Source organism: Elephantulus edwardii, unplaced genomic scaffold (assembly GCF_000299155.1).
Source record: "Elephantulus edwardii isolate Elephantulus edwardi_28Jun2011 unplaced genomic scaffold, EleEdw1.0 scaffold00242, whole genome shotgun sequence".
Lineage (NCBI taxonomy): Eukaryota > Metazoa > Chordata > Mammalia > Macroscelidea > Macroscelididae > Elephantulus > Elephantulus edwardii.
The window spans coordinates 92,763-102,668 of record NW_006399992.1 but is presented as its reverse complement, the minus strand read 5'-3'; the positions used below and the strand labels follow the sequence as shown (position 1 = coordinate 102,668).

The window sequence follows — 9,906 nt, the reverse complement described above, 5'->3', positions numbered from 1 at the left end:
ATCTGGGTATCTGTCTTCTGGTTACCCAGGGCAAGTATTTCTACAGGAAGTTTTCTTTATTAGAAAAACAGACAAATATGGTAAAAGAATTAACAATTCAATATTCATATTTCTTTGCTTCTTTTTTGTCCTCAGCATTACGTGCAAATGTTGTATCTACAGAGGCTGCGAAAATACTGGGAGAGGAAATCCATAATAAATGTAAGAAGCTGATGAAAGAGAAAGAAAGGAGTTGTCAGGAACGTATGAGACAACTTGTCAAAAAGATGGAGATGAAAAGGATCCGGCTAATGGAGAATCAAAAGCAGATCTTTGCCCTGAAATTGAAGGTATCCAAATGAATCATCTAACTTTTCCCTTCCAGTGTACGAAATCAAAACTATTGTGTAGAAGTGAATTTAAAATCTATAAAAAAGGACCTTCTGACCTTAGAAGTCAGACTACATTGTTATTTCATTTGTGTTTCTATCTAGGCCCATCTCTGATTATAAAGACCTATTTGTGACACATAATGACTCAGAGAGAAATACAGCAAATACAGTTCTTATTTCTACAGAAGAGCACAGAAGGAGATGTATTGTAACCCCAAAGTAGTGTGATTCAAATAATTTGAAGCTTTCTCCTCAGGAGAAAAGCAATTTTATCCCATGCAATTTACAATCTTGGAAAACTTGCTGTAGAGTCAGCCATGATTTGATTCTGAGGCAAAGGTAATGAGAAAGAGAATGTAAATGTCTTCTGTTAATGTGTTCTGAAAAACCAAAAAATTCCAGCAAGATAAAATTCCTTCTTTGTCATATAAACAATGAACAATAGCTATGGCCTAGGGTATTTCAAAGGAAACCAGCTGCTCCAAGGTAGAAAGACCAACCTCAGAAACTCCCTGTACGATCACTGTGAATAGAAGCTGACTTGATTGCAGTGGTTTTGTTCTTGTTTTTATATCATACAGGACTTTATTACACTGTACATAGGGTCACTATGAGTTGCAGATAACCAGAGAGCATCTAATAACATTAATTATCAGGCCCTGAACGTCATACTTGACTGGCATTTTCAGATTAATTCCTCACATAGTGATGTTGTTATTATATATCATCAAGTCAATTGTGACTCATAATGACCCTATGAACAATGACTCTGAACCTTGTCCTATCCTGAGCAACCTCACCATTCTGACACACCTGACCTCACTGGCACAGTCTCTGTGTCAATCCATCATGTCCAGGGTCTTGCTCTTATGCACTGATTCTTTACATTTCTAAGCATGCTGTACTTCTCCAAGGACTACTCCCTCTTGGCAATATGCCGAAAAATGTTATATAAGGCTTCAAAATCCTTGCCTCCAAGGAGCAGCCTGCTTTCACCCTTGCTAGGGCAGATCTGTTTGTTCTCTTGGCAGGCCATGGTGTGTGTGTGTGTGTGTGTGTGTGTGTGTGTGTGAGATATATAGAGATAGATAGAGATAGAGAGAGAGAGAAGAGAGAGAGAGAGAGAGACATAAAATACTCTTCTCCAGCACCACAACTTAAAAGGCATTGATTCTTCTTTCATCTTTATTCATTGTCAAGCTCTCAAATGTATAGGATACAACTGAGAAGACCATAGCCTGCATCAGGTGTACCTTTGTCTCTAGACTGTCATTATTGTTCTTTCACACTATGGAGATATCCCTGATGGTAAATTTTTCCAGTGTAACTAATTTTCTGATTTCCTGACTGTGGATTTAATGAGACGAAAGAGTTAACAACCTCCATATTTTCTTCATTTTTCTTTATACTGATACTGGCCAGATAGTGAGGATCTTTGTTGTTTTGATGTTGATATGCAATCCATATTAAAGGTTGCAGTGCTTCATCTTCTGCAGCAAACACTTAAAGTACTCAGTTCTGGTGAGCAAGGCTGTGTCATTTGCCTAACATAGATTTTGATGAGTCTTTCTCCAATCCTGATGATGCATTCTTCATTATATAGCCCAGCCTCTCAAATGATCAGCTCCACATATAGATTGAAAACACATGGGGCGGGGTGGGGGGGGGAGAGAAAGATACATCCCAAACACAGCTCTCTTTGATTTTGAACCATACAATATTCCCTCGCTCTGTTCAGCCAACAGCTTCCTGATCCAGCTATCAGTTTCACATGAGCACAATCAAAGTGTTCTGAATTCCCATTCTTTTCAATGTTAGTCACAAACACAAAGAGACATCCTTCTGCTACTGCCTGCCTTCAGTCAAGATTCATCTGGCATCAGCAAAGATATCCCTAGTGTCATAGCTCTTTCTAAACCCACTTTGAACTTCTGGGAAGTCTCTGTCTTTTGGACACTCTTCAGCAAGATTTTGCTTGCATATGATATTAGTGATATTGCTGAAAAATTTCCACATCCAGTTGGATCACCTTTTTGGGGAATGAGAATAAATATCAATCTTTCCCCGTCAGTTGGTGAGGTTTCTTAACACAACCTGCTGAGCACATTCAGGTTTGCATCTGTTGAAATATGCCAACTGGTAGTCCATCAATGCCTGAGGCCTTTTTTTGTTAATTCCTTCAGAGCAGCTTGAACTTTTCCTTCATTACCATTGTTTCTTGATCATATGCTACTTCACGAAGTGGCTCTGTGTCAGCCAATTCTTTTTGGTACAGTGACCCTGTTTATTCCTTCTATTTTCTTTTGATGCTTCCTGGAGCATTCAAGATTTTGCCCATAGCATCTTTAAGTGTTGCAACTCAAGGTTTGAATTTGTTTATCAGTCCCTTAAGCTTGAGAAATGAACACCAAGCAAGTTCTTCTCTTTTGGTTTTCCAACTCCATCTCTGTGCATATTTCATTGTATTATTTTGCTTTATTTTCACGAGTTGTCCTTTGAAATCTTGTGTTCAGTTCCTTAACTTCCTGATTTCTTTGTTTTGGTTTCTTGGTAGTCTCTTGCAACAGTCAGAGTCTCTTCAGACAGCTGTTTTAGTCCTTTCTTTCTCCTCTGTCTTCATAATGACCTTTTGCTTTCTTCATTGCTTATATCCTTGATACCAACACACAGCTTATCTGGTCTTTGCTCATTGAACACTAGTTCAATGTCTCAAATTTGTTCTTGAGACGGTTTTCAATTTAAGGTGAGATATACTCAAGGTCATATTTTGGTTCTTGTGGATTTGTTTTAATTTTCTATAGCTTTAATTAGAACTTGCACATGATTAGTTGATGATCTGTTCCACAGTCAGCACCTGCCCAGGTTTTCACCTCTGATGTGTGTCTCTAGCAATTCTTTCCACAGATGTAATTCTTTCCATTGTGCAGATTATCCAAATATGACCAGAATAGCACTTTGACAGAGAACTACTAGAAATATAAGCTGGGTTTAGAAGAGGTCATAGCACTTGAGACATTATCACCAATGTCAAACAGACCTTGGCTGAGAGCAGAGTACCTGAGGAATATCTATCTGTGCTTCATTGACTATACAAAGGTATTTGATGGTGTGGATCACAACAAACTGTGACTAACCTTGAAAATATTGGAAATATCAGAACATGATTGTGCTTTTGTGAAACCTTTATTTGGACCAGGAAACAGTTATCAGGAAAGGGCAAGGAAATGCTGCATGGTTCAAAATTAGGAAAGGAGTATGTCAGGAATGCACCCTGTCTCCATACCTTTTCAATCTCTCTATAGAACAGATCATTTGGGAGGCTGGGCTTTATGAGAAGAAATGTGGCATCAGGATTGGAGGAAGATTTATCAACAACCTATAATATGAAGATGGAATAATCTTGCTTACTGAAACTGAGGAGGACTTGAAGACCTTGCTTTAGAAAGTCAAGGACTATAGTCTTCAATATGGATTGAAGCTCAACATCAAGAAGGCAAAGAGTTTTATTTTTACCACTGGGCCAATTGGAAGCACCATGATAGATGGAGAAGAGATTGATGTTGTTAACAATTTCAGCTTGATTGGCTCTAAAACAACACTCTTGGCACCAGCAATCAGGAAATCAAATGATGAATTGCATTGGGAAAACCTGCTGTCAGGGACCTCTCCAGAATACTGAGAAACAATGATATATCAGTATAGAGACTAAGGTACAGGTGTAGACTCAGGCTGTGATCTTTGCAATTATTTGCTATTCATCAGAGAGCTGAATAATGAATAAGAATGACAGAAGGAGAATTGACACCTTTAAGTTGTAGTGCTGGAGAAGAGTATTGAATATATGTATACCATGGACTACCAAGAGAACAGACAGTTTTATTTTAGAGAGAATGAAACCAAGTTTCTCCTTGGAAGCTCCATTTCACATATTTTGGTCACTTGTCCAGGAGGGACCAGTCCTTGAAGAACCACAGCATGCTTTAAAGGTTAGAGGGATGACATAGGAGAGGGAGAACCCAGATGAGATGGATAGCACAGTAACTGGTGGGGAGGGTAGGGATAGGTTTGTCAGAATGAGTGAGACTGACTCAGGATAGGGCAGGCACCAGAGCTATGGTAGATAGGGTTACTATGAGTCACAGATGACTTGGTGGCATATAACAACAACAAGACGTTAATTACTTGAGGTCTATTTGTATAGTCACCATTTGTATTTGTTGTTTGTTTGATTTTTTTAATAAAAGTATTTGCAATGAATAAATCATATTGTACAAATGTCTAGTCTTCTATCTTCAGGCTCATTTCTATTACCATGCTTGCATTTTCTGACTACAGGATCTTCTTTCTTGTTTCCACCTTTTGCATTTTAGTCATCAATTATTATATAATAGTTAATCTTGGTTGCATGGTTGATAGATTTCAGACTACAAAATGTGTAGAAATCATCTGTTTCTTCCTCTTTGACTTTAGTTATTGGTGTGTATATTTGAATGATAATAATACTAACAGAGCCTCCTTGTAGGTCTATGGATAGTGACCTGTTACAACATTATACTTCAGGATGAATCCAGAAGTGGTCTTTTTTTACTGTGACTGTGCCCTCATTTTTCCTCACTTTTTCATTCTTTGCATTGTGGATCATATGATTATCTATTCAAAGTGACCCATGCTAATCCGTCTCAGCTTGCCAGTACCTAGTATGTCAATATTTATGTGCTCCATCTCATTTTTTACAATGTCCAATTTTCCTACATTCGTACCTTGTATCTTCCATGCTCCAATTATTAGTTCATGTTTGTAACTATTCCTTCTTATTATTTGTGTCTTTCTACATGAGGGCTCAGCCTTAATGCTATATCTAATAGTCCGAATATGCTCTGTTGTTCATACCCATTATTTCAGAAGTGAATAGCCAATCTTTCTTCCTAAACGCTCTTAATCTGGGAGCTCCATTTTAGGACCTATCTCAATATCTTTTCAATCTATATGCAGAACTGATTATCTGGGAGGCTGGGTTCTATGAGAAGAAGTGTGGAATCAGGATTGGACTCATCAACAGTCTGCGTTATGCAGATGACCCAATCCTGCTTACTGAAACTGAGGAGGACCTGAAGCACTTGCTGCAGAAGGTCAAAGACTGCAGCCTTCAATAAGCATTGAAGCTCAACATCAAGAAAACAAAGATTCTCACCACTGGGCCAATTGGCAGCATCATGATAGATGGTGAAGATATTGAGATTGTTGACAGCTTCAGTTTGCTTGGCTCTACAATCAACACTCTAGGTACCAGCAGCCAGGAAATTAAAAGACATATTGTGATGGAAAAGTCTGCTGCCAAAGTCTTCTCCAAAGTACTAAAGAGCAACGATGTCAGTCTGGGGACTAAGGTGTGCCTTATACAATTACGTTGCAATTACTTGTTATATATCAGAGGGCTTGACAATGACTAGGGATGATAGGAGAGCTGATGTCTTTGAGCTTTGGTGCTAGAGAAGAGCACTGACTATACCATGGACTTCTAGGAGAACAAACAGGTTCATCCTGGAGAGGGTGAAGCCAGGCTGCTCCTTGGAGGCAAGGATTCTGAAGCTGCATCTGACATACTTTGGATATGTTGCAAGACGGGATCAGTCCTTGGAGAGGGACATCATGTTTGGGAGGGTGGAGGGACAACGCAGAAGAGGAAGACCCTCATTGAGATAGACTGGTTAAGTCACTGAGGTAATGGGGATAGGCATATCAGAGACAATACAATTGGCAAGAGATAGAGCAGGGTCACTATGAGTCGCAGATGACTCGACAGCACGTAACAACGGTGTTAGAGTAGATGGTTTATAACAGTTAATGGCAGAGATAGAAGACACTTGAGAGGGATATGAATATTAAGGGAGAAAAATTTTAATGAATGAATGTTAAAAGTTATAGAGCAATTAATGCAAGTTCCAAATGGGGAACTATTTTGTCAATAATGGGATAAATTTTATGTTGTATTAATTTTGGTTACAATTTACCTTTATAGGAACAGAAACGACTTCTCAAGGAGAGATTTGAAAATTAAAGCAAGGAATTGCAAAAAGAGATCCAGAATCTACAAAAAGAGATTGAACATCTGAAAAGAGAAACTGAGGATCTCCAGAGAAGTAGTTAGACATGTGATTTCCTGCTTTAGAATTCTAAAAAATATTTCCTTTTGAGCCCCTTGTACCCATAGCACACGTGTTTAGAACATCAGACAATTGGCATTAACTTTGAAATATTAAATGACTCTCTTACTTTACCAAGCATCATGATGATCCCCAGGGGTGCCCTCCTTGTTAACATGCCCAAAGTATGGTGAGATAAAGTCTGACCATCCTTCTTTTCTAAAGAATGGAATGTATTAAAGTCAGAGTCTTCTCTTCACCACTTGTAGAGAAAGCTAGTAATTTCCTTTGAGGGGTGGGTTGAGTTGACTGTACTGTGGCAATTTATTAAAACAAATGAAAAAGTTTCTTAGAGAAATAAAACAAAGACATTGCTGGTAAAAGTAAAAAGGAAAGAAAAGGGAGATAGTGTTCTTGGAAAGACAGAGGTAGAGCCAAATCTCTTAGTAGTGTGCTGGTAGATAAAATACTGCCTTTATCAGCTCCCAGTCTCATGAGCCTGGTCATGGGCTAGTAACACCTGGGACTTGTGTGATTGATTGTAACTTGGTTCTCTTGGAATCCCTGAGGGGTACTTTCTGATGTAACTCCTCTTTTGACTCCTGCAAATAGTACTATCACCAGGTTCCATATCATCCAATTTATTGGCATGACATTTTTTATGGTTTGGTGTTTTGCTGGTCCCCCCCCCCCCCCATTTCTGCTGAAAGACCAGCTTTCAGCCCTCTTCTATGAGAAAGAGAAGGACCAAGTAACAATTCTAGACTTTAACATGTGCTGGCAACAAATAAAGGAGGCTATAAGCCACCACTGTCAGAGATAATTAATTTAGTGTCATCTCTATGCACAGTGAATGTATATGTGAAGGCTAAATCTACTTTGTCTACAAAAACTCTACCAGCAGCTTTGAAGGATAAAGAAAGATAATCTTCTTTCATGTAATTACACAACTCAAACCTGTGGAAAGGCCAGCTATGAGCTGGTTCAGACTCAATGGAAACAAGTTTTTGAGGTTTTATATCTAATACAGACTAATTTTTTAAATTTTTTTCCTAGTAGCTTATTTACAAATTTGAATGTAAATTCAAATAAATTATTTCAATTTCCCTTTCCCCCACCCATCAAATTGTACAACCCAGTGATTAATCCCCTTATTCCCCCTGCACATCCAAATCCCTCAGCTTCTAGCCTCTCCCACCCCTTTTACTCATTCTACAACAATGATTTTATATAATATTTTCCTTGTGGGACTGAGTTAGTTCACTCAACATAATGCTCTCCAGTTCCTCCCAAGTTAGGTAATAATTTACAAAGTTATTGCTCCTGCGTGCTGCATAGTATTCCATTGTGTGAATGTACCATAATTTCTCAATCCATTCATTTGTGGTTGGACATCTGGGCTGTTTCCATGTCCTCACAATGGTGAATAATGCTGCTATGAACATTGGTGTACAAATCTCAGTTTGTGCCTCACTTCTAATTTTCTCAGGGTGTATTCCAAGAAGTGGAATAGCTGGGTCATATGGAATTTCTATGTTCAGCTTTTTGAGGAAGCGCCAAACAGCCTTCCAGAATGGTCGCATCATTTTATAATCCAACAAACAAGATATAAGAGTTCCTTTCTCGCCATATCCTCTCCAACATCTATTACTTGCTGCCCTGTTAAACCTTTCCACTCTTACTGGAGTGAGATGGTACCTCATTGTGTTTTTTTTTAAATTTTTATCTTATTAATTTTAATGAACATTTACAGAGATTTTGGGTTTTCATTCATTCATTGATGCACTTTTTCTCATTGTGTTTTTGAATTGCATCTCTCTCATTGCATTTCCAATACAGTTAAAATTCTAGAGTAGTCTCACTAAGGGATCCTAATTTTCACTTGGAAGAATTGGTTGAGAAGAGGAAACAAAACCATGTATTGAAAATACCTATAAAATATTTAGATATCTATAAATTATGAAAATTTTTAAATGAGGTACTGAGTTTATTAAGAATCAGTGAATACAGAACAGAGTGGATGAAGGAAAATCAATAAAATATAAGTAAGCTTAGCTATTGGAGTGGTACGAAAGTAAAATTTGTTTCAGTTCACGTAACTGATATCAAAATAATAAACCCCTGGGAAAAAGGAGATTCCTTCATGGGTAAAATCTTCAGAAGTTTCAGCACTGTCTTGAGTGGGGTTACTTCAGTGCTCTTCTCTCCCTTTCCTCACCATTACTTTGCTCCTTTTGATTGGGTTAAAATGCAACTTACTCAAAAGAGCAATTCCTAGCTAGAGCATTCACTGCTACTAATGAACATTTGTATATCATTCACTTCTTAGCACAGGGTTGTGCATACATCTCTCTGTCTCTCTCTTTCTCTGTCTCTCTGTCTCTCTCTCTCTCTGTGTGTGTGTAATACACACACATATTGTGGGTTTGCCTCCATTGTATCAGAAGAACATTATCCTTATGTGGAAAAAAATTAATCCTTATAAACCTGGCCCTAAGCATATGGCATGGAATACTTAATATGAAAAGAAGATCAATATAAAAACACTCCACACTTGAAATTCAAAGGATGGTTATAGGATTTAAAAATCTATGTCATACTGGAAACCACTCTTGCTTCTAACTTATGTGTTTTGTTCTTCCAGTAATAGATCACATATCTATCTATATGTTGCCATTTTAGAGATCTAACTATGGAGATGTTTCCTAGGGCTGAAAAATAAATGCATGTTCTAATAATGTCACATTCTTTTAAAGAATAGACTGTTGTTGTTATGTACTGTCTAGTTGCAGCCAACTCATCACTTAATTATGCTAATACAAAACCTATACTTAGACCAGGAAGCTTTGGTAGAAACAGACCAAGAGAACAATGCATGGTTTAAAATTAGGAAAGGTCATTATCAGGGTTGTGTCTTTTCTCCATACCTATTCAATCTGTATGCTGAGCAAATCATTCAATAAGCTGACCTCTTTGAAGTAGAATGTAGCATTAGGATTGGAGGAAGACCTATCAAAAATCAGTGTTATGCCAATGACACAACCTTGTTTGCTTAAAGTGAGGAAGACATGAATTGTCTACTGCAGAAAATCAAAGACCAAAACCTTCAATAATGATTGTAACTCAACATAATTAAGACAAAAATCCTCAGCGTTGGATGGATAAGCAACATCAGGACAGATGGATAAAAGATTGAAATTGCCAATTATTTAATCTTATTTGAATCCACAATCAACATCCTTGTTAACAGCAACCAGGAGATGAAGAGATATATTATTTCATTGGGAAAGTTTGTTACTAGGGATTTATCTAAATTACTGAGGAACAATGATGTCAGTTTGAAGACTAAGTGGTACTTAAATCAGTTCATGGTCTTTTTAATCACTTGCTAG

The 9,906-nt window shown here is 37.7% G+C and overlaps 1 pseudogene; it reads left to right on the top strand.

The window, feature by feature from the left end:
• LOC102849982 overlaps nt 1-9,397 on the top strand; it is a 49,005-nt pseudogene extending 39,608 nt beyond the window's left edge.
• The last annotated feature ends 509 nt before the right edge of the window (nt 9,398-9,906 follow it).